This window comes from Chelonia mydas, chromosome 8 (assembly GCF_015237465.2).
Source record: "Chelonia mydas isolate rCheMyd1 chromosome 8, rCheMyd1.pri.v2, whole genome shotgun sequence".
Taxonomy (NCBI): domain Eukaryota; kingdom Metazoa; phylum Chordata; order Testudines; family Cheloniidae; genus Chelonia; species Chelonia mydas.
The window spans coordinates 75,660,327-75,667,405 of record NC_057854.1 but is presented as its reverse complement, the minus strand read 5'-3'; the positions used below and the strand labels follow the sequence as shown (position 1 = coordinate 75,667,405).

Below are 7,079 nucleotides of genomic sequence, written 5' to 3'. Positions count from 1 at the left end.
TCAGTCTCTGTGACCATTCAATCTTTGGCCACTTTACTAGTGGGAGAGGGGAAGAGCCCACCAGGAGATGGGTGGTTCAGGGAATTTCTTGGACAGTCTCTGTAGGCTGAGCAGCTCCAGACCATCCACCAAAAATGAAACTGCCCTCAGGGTTATAGGAGAGCAGTGATACCACAAACCATTCTCTTCTGGGATGAATTCCCCCACTGGCACAGCTGCCCCGTAGGTGCCGTGGGTCCCATTTGGATCTTGTGTCTTATGAGAGAATCTTTAATTAATCTACTTAATGACTGGGAGGGTATACAGGTTGTAGATCTCTCCTTGTTCTTAGTGGGAGATGGTCTTCTTCATTTCTTTCAGGTCATATTTTCTAGTGCCCTCCAGCACAGCCTAGTTGCGGTCTGTGCACCTAGTCCCGCTCTCACTGAAATCACTGGCAACACTTCCATTTATATCAATGGGAACATTAATCTCCCACCTGAGACATTCAATCTTTATTTTCTTCCATTAATGCTCTCTATTTATTCCGATTCATGTTTTCATTAACTAGGATCTTCATTGTGCTCACTTTCATTACAGTTCCTGTTTGAGCTCCACATCTTCTTCAACAGTTTGTGCTTGAGGTGTAAGAAAGTTCAGATGCTCTCTGATAGGTCTTTTTCCTTAGCAGTCCCCTGTCAGAGCAGTCTCCTCAAAGATTTTTCCTATACAGGCAATAAAATACACTTTGGAGCAATAATGTCTGATAGAACAGAGGTAAATGGTTAATTTGCTTGTTTTTATTGCTTTCATATTATGTACAGTAAGTAGGCAGCTTCATTGAGCCAAGTTCTCTGCTGATTTACACCCTCAAACTGTGCCATCCTAGAGAAGGCAATAGAATTGCATGGTGTATAAATCAATGTGGTATTTGCACCATCTCTCAGGAGACTAGCATGGTTTTGACTAAGATCTGTCACTAAAAAGCTCGTAACATGGAAGTTTTTTGGCACAGAACTGAGCGCTCTCTGTTGATGAGTGCTATACAGAAGAGTAAGTTATATTCATTTAGCTGCTGCATGGGTTCATTTATCATATGACAGAATCCTGATTAAACACTCTCTGTTCCCCTTGTTTGTCAACAGCTGATATTTCAGAGAACTGATTGCTCAGTAATGTGGGGGAAGTTTGCACATGGGAAGGTACTGGGTCTATACTGTATTTCCTCAAGTCGTCTTTGTCTCCTTTGTGTATGAAAACGTAAAGTGCAATAGAATTAGTCAAATTACATAAGACTTCCCCTAACCCATACTATGACCATTATGGTTCATATGCATTACACCTAGAGCTGCCCAAATTGCTCATTTTGAATGATCTGTCTGAATTTAGCCCCTTTTTCAATTAGCAAATTGTTCTCAAACCAATCCTGATTTCTGCTTCTGTATTTGTCATTCATATGTATTTACCAAATGATTTCTTAGAATAAATTTCAACCTATAGGCCCTCAGTTTGCACCGGTGTAACAGAGCAAAATTTGTCACCGTTTCTGTGTGCAATTCGTTTTACTATCAATGACACCAAGTACTGAAATATCATCAGGTGAAATGTTTACATTAATGCTCTGAAATGCTAATCCTACTCCAGTAGAGGTAGATTTCCTACTAATTCTGAAAAATGTGAATATAAACATAAAGCAGGGAATGGTAGCTTTGAGCTAACATTGTCTCTTCAATTTTCCCCAGAAAGATAGATAGATACGATTTGCCAGCATTTTCCCCAGATACATCGATCATGCAAATACTGACAGATACCATGACCCTATGAATTACAGCAAACTGAACTCAGCACTTTTCACAAAATATTTGTAAATCAGTTTTGTTTCCAGACTATTCTACAAAATTCTAATTATGTCATAAGCTGCAATGCACTTTCCTCGAGCACTTTTCCAATTGTCTTCCTCACAATTTGCTTTATAGTTAATACATTTTCACTAAAAATGAAATCATAAAATATGGTCATTAGCTTTGTGTGTCATTTGTACAAGTTTCTATAAAAAATTACCAAGATATGGGTGTTTAATTACTACAGCTAATATAAAGGACTTCTACAGTGATAAGAATATAGAGGTCATGTCACTTTCACTGTGCCATGTGAATTCAACAGTTTTACCACCGGACAAGACAGCAGATTTGGCAGGCTCTGGTATTGGGAAGTATGCCAGATAGGAATAGCAGCTTTTTAAAAACCAGACAATGCAGAGAAGGACCTCCAAAGAGCAAAGGGTTTGTTGTGTTTCTAACATGATTATGAATAAAGAAAGGACTTTGTATATTTTCCAACATTTCCTCAGGATTCTAATTTTTTCCTTCCAGATTGATTTAAAGTCAACACTCAAAACCTAGACCCTATTTTTACAAAAACTGGATTTTTCTACCTTAATTATTGTTGATATTATACCCCATTTAGGTGTCATTATGTTATATTTAAGTATTCCTAAATTAATTCACATTAATTTAGTTACCCAAATATATTTGAAAATTTATTTTAAATATGACAGCATGGTAATTTAGTCCTTTGGTACCTCACTTTTGTGCCCCTGGGGCAATGCAACTGCATCCCATCTCTAATGAAAGTCAGAGCTCCAATACATGCTATGAGTTTAGGAACATAGGCATTACCATATTGGATTAGATTGATGGTCCATCTAGTCTGTTATCCTGTTTCCAGCAATGGTGATGCTTCAGATTCAGGTGCAAGAAACCCTTCAATAGGCAGTTATGAGACATAACTTTCAATACATTACTTTGCTTTGGGTAAGACAGGAAAACATCCTCCTAGTGCTAGCTCCCCACGAAATCACAAGTGGAGATAAAACAATGAAAAAGTTTCAAAGAACACAGAACACTGGAATGCTTCTCTTTTTAAAGTTTTCATTCCATTTGTACATAGAACACTTCTGATACTGTGGTACGAGCCAGGAATAAAATTGCTGTTCAGGACATAGTTATATGAAAGAGAGAAAAATGTGCACTTATACCTTATGATGCCTTTCATCAGACAGTCTCCAAATGGTCCACAAATTTGTATCCAGAGCCAATTTCTGTCCTTACGTTCGTCTACATCAGGAGTAAATCTATTGAAGTTCCTCTTGATTTACACTGGTGTTAGTGAGAATGGAGTTCACCCCTTATCAAGCCTCATGCCAACCCACTGGGTAGGTAAGAACAGTTTCATTGTAAACTACAGAAGGATCAATGCTTTGCCTTGTTGAGTCCTTGTTTGAGGTAGGGTCTAGTGCTCCTCCTGGACTAGGCCTCAATCTGCCCCAAAATAGAGTATTGGACTGAGGAGAAATGAGGCCTTTCCCCAAGATGCCTTTCATACTAACTGAGGGCTCTTGGAGTCGAGGTTGGGGGGCGGGGAAATCAACAGCACCCAACCTTGATCATTTATTATTTGTCATACAATACTACACTTTCTTCTACAAACCTAGATACACACATAACACCTTGAAATTTTTCTATTGTTTATAATTAACTAGTATACCTTTGCTGACAGACTTTTATGATTAAATTCTGTTCTCTCTACAGTATGTTTTTCATTATTTTAGTCAGCAGCTACATACTGCACAAGTTCTTTTCAGCCAGCAGTACTGTCTTTCTTAGGTCCAATTCAAGAAATGAGAGAGTTTACTATGAAACTAACTTCGCTACAAGCTAAGGTAAACCTATATTTGCCAGCCACACCTCAAACTGTCAATATGTGGTATAAGCCATCAAAATGAGTGACAAATGACCAAAATACAGAACATCTGTACTTTGCTGCATGCCACACATAAGTAACAGATTACAATGTTTTTTAACTATAAAACCTATTTTAATGAAATTTTCCCACTGTGTGAGTTAAATAATACTCTATTTAAAAACTGGAAAGAAATTTCATCATGTGCAGCCATGTGGATTATCAGTGGGGTTTGAAACTTGGGTCTTCATATCCACAACACATACTTCTACTACTTGAGCTAACAGCAAACTTCACCACTGAGTTTTAGAACTATTGACTAGACAGCAGTAGAATGCCAGAAATCAAGAATCCTTGTAATCTGTTCCTAGCTGTGCAATTGGAATATGGGCCATGTGATTAGAGATAGCATAGCCAAGAATGCAGATTTGGCACTATCAGCCTGAAAGGCACAGTGGCTGAGGAAAACAATTGACTTGTGTACTTGTCATATAAGTGGCTAACGGACTTTATCTAGCATACATAGAGTATTACACAGTGCAAGATGCCACACATTAACTAAGGTGGTAGCATAATTATGTTGTACTTGAGAAATAGTATATCGCATCTTAAAGGGCACAGAGTAAGTTAAGTTTAACATTTCTTGGGCTTCCAATGCTTAACTGTGTGACTGTAACGTTCTCTTAGCATGCAGGTGTGTGGAAATGTTGGGGGGAGTTTTAATCATATTGTTTGGTTATGAATTGATTAATTGAAGTTATGCAAAACTCTCTCTTAAATCATGTATTATTTTTCATTTGTAGAACACCAACATCATAAAATAAACTAAAAATACGTAGTAATAAATATTGATCAGCTTCCTGCAGGAAACTGATACTCCTGGAAAGAAGTAAAGGCATTCAGTGTACATCTACTCATGGCATGAGTGGGTAAAATCTACCCTGTCAGATACTATCTAGTATGGAAAGGGATGATTTAGCTCTACTTTTGGTTTCTTCCTTCTACAATCCCCTTAAAGCATGAATGTATAATAAATGGTTTCCCTTTTCTGTATCTTCCCCTATCTTTCTTTGAGGACTAACCATCTTTGGATGCTTTCACCTGGGGAACCCAGGTTGGAGAATTTACCAGATTCACTACTTATTAGACTAGCCAGAACTGAACCATTTTCCTCTGTTACAATGTTTAATTTTAAATCCTTGTATTTATACTTGTTAAAATGTTATCAATCTTTTTGGCTGGTCTGAGACTGAGCATACTCACCTGCTTAGATGGCTGGCATAGCCTTCTTCACCTCTAAGGGAGTTGCTTCTTTGGCAAGGTTTAGTTTAGGGAATTAGTTGGAATGTTGAGAGAAGGAAATAAGCTTCCTGGGGAAAAGAATCTTAAATTTGAAGCTAAACCAAAGTACACAGTCACTGAGGTAAAACTCAGTCCTGGGATAAACAGCGTCAGCTCAGTTAAAGACAAAGAACTTCTACTGCCTAGAGAAGAATGCATTGGGACACAAAACTTTGTGAGAAGAAACTTGGGGAAAGTACCCACTATGCCTGGGTTGAGTAGGACTTCACAGGGCTTCTTCAGCTGAAAGGAAAAGCTACTATTATGCTGAGTCATTAGTCCCACTGGGTTTGCACAGGTGTTACCAAGAACATAATCAGACAGCAATGGGATTGAGGAGGTGTAGCTAGTGGCCTAATTTGGCAGCATAAAATCAATTATTAGTAGTGATGTTTGGGATGCCAAGAACCAAGCTTGACAGAGCCCAAAGTGAGCTTCTGGGGCTTGCATATAGAGAGAAGGATATTCTTAATTACAAATTGAGCAAATTGGATAAGGACATTAGTGATACATGTTGAGTATGGCATCCCACAATGCCATTCTTACAGAGTTACTTTTTAGGATAGGACCACACTCTAAGGGATATATATTTCCAATTTTAACTCTCTTAATTTTTTCCTGAGTTTTTTATACAGTAAATAACCTGTTGCAACAACACCTGTCTGTAGCACCTACAGATGCTCAAGGACCAACTTTACAAAGGTATTTAGGTGCCTAAAGATGCAGATAACACCTAGTGGCATTTACAAGAACTATGGGAGTTAGATGCCTAATTCACTTAGGTGCTTTTGTAAATTCCACTAGGTGACTATCAACCTCCTCAGGTACCTAAATATGTTTCAGAGTAACAGCCGTGTTAGTCTGTAATACCAGCAGGAGAGTGGGGTGGGGGGAGAGAAAACCTTTTGTAGTGGTAAACACCCATTTTTTCATGGTTTGTATGTATAAGAACATCTTCTGTATTTTCCACAGTATGCATCCGATGAAGTGAGCTGTAGCTCACGAAAGCTTATGCTCAAATAAATTGGTTAGTCTCTAAGGTGCCACAAGTACTCCTTTTCTTTTTGTAAATATGTTTGTAAATCTGGCCCAAAATCTATAAATCCTGAGTATTCTATACAATGTGTCAATGATTCAGTTTCTGAATTGGATATTATAGCTAGACATGTATCAGAACTGAATACACTTAGGACAAATACATTCTCCTTATAATTAACCAGGGCATTGAAAACATTTTACCAGTGGCAGCTGAGATTAACAAACACTTTTGCTTTCCATCAGAAAAACCCTAACCCGGTTCCATAAAGAAAATAACTTACTGAAAAATTAGATTAAAAAGGAGAGTCCAAGTGTTAGGAACTACACATGCCTCAAGACACTGGCTAACCTTAAGTAGAGCTCCTAATCTCTCAATTCCTTTAAACTACATTTGGTCTTAAATTAATAGCTCTACTTTAAGATTTGCATTGTGCAAAACATCTGTTTGCATGTTATTGGCACCTTATAATACAGAACTCTGGTGGACACATGGTGGGAATATCCCAGCAGCAAAAGGCACATTGGTTAAGGCAACACAGGCAAATGCTTCAAGTGTTGCTTCTTTTTAAGGAGCAGCATGCACCCCTGCCTAGTGCCTCCTAAATGCAACAGAATATGTGCAAGGAGGGCAACGGGCTGACCACATCCTAGCAAGCGGACTACACACCTTTTGTTTGCACCATTGTAACAGAGCAAAACTGTCATTTTCTTTGAATGCAATTAGCCTTATTATCAATGACATGAAGTACTGAAATGTCACAAGGCAAAATGTTTACATGAATGCTTGGAAATGCTAATCCTGCCCTAGTAGAGGTAGATTTTATGCTAAGTAGTGAATGGCTAAAGGGAGCTTTGAGCTAACACTGTCTCCTCAGTTCCCTCACAAAGAGTGATGTACGCTGTCCCCCTACTGAATGAAAACGAGATCAGCATTTCAAAATACAGGCCAAGATTTTCACAAGCGACTAATGATTTTGGGT

The 7,079-nt window shown here is 38.3% G+C and overlaps 1 long non-coding RNA gene across 1 annotated transcript; it reads right to left on the bottom strand.

The window, feature by feature from the left end:
- Positions 1–302: 302 nt before the first annotated feature.
- LOC122461480 lies at positions 303–5,284 on the bottom strand. Its single transcript, XR_006283402.1, has 3 exons — positions 4,984–5,284; positions 3,017–3,095; positions 303–704 (listed from the first exon to the last, which is right to left on the bottom strand). It is a non-coding gene; the product is annotated as an uncharacterized LOC122461480 (long non-coding RNA).
- Between the last annotated feature and the right edge of the window lie 1,795 nt (positions 5,285–7,079).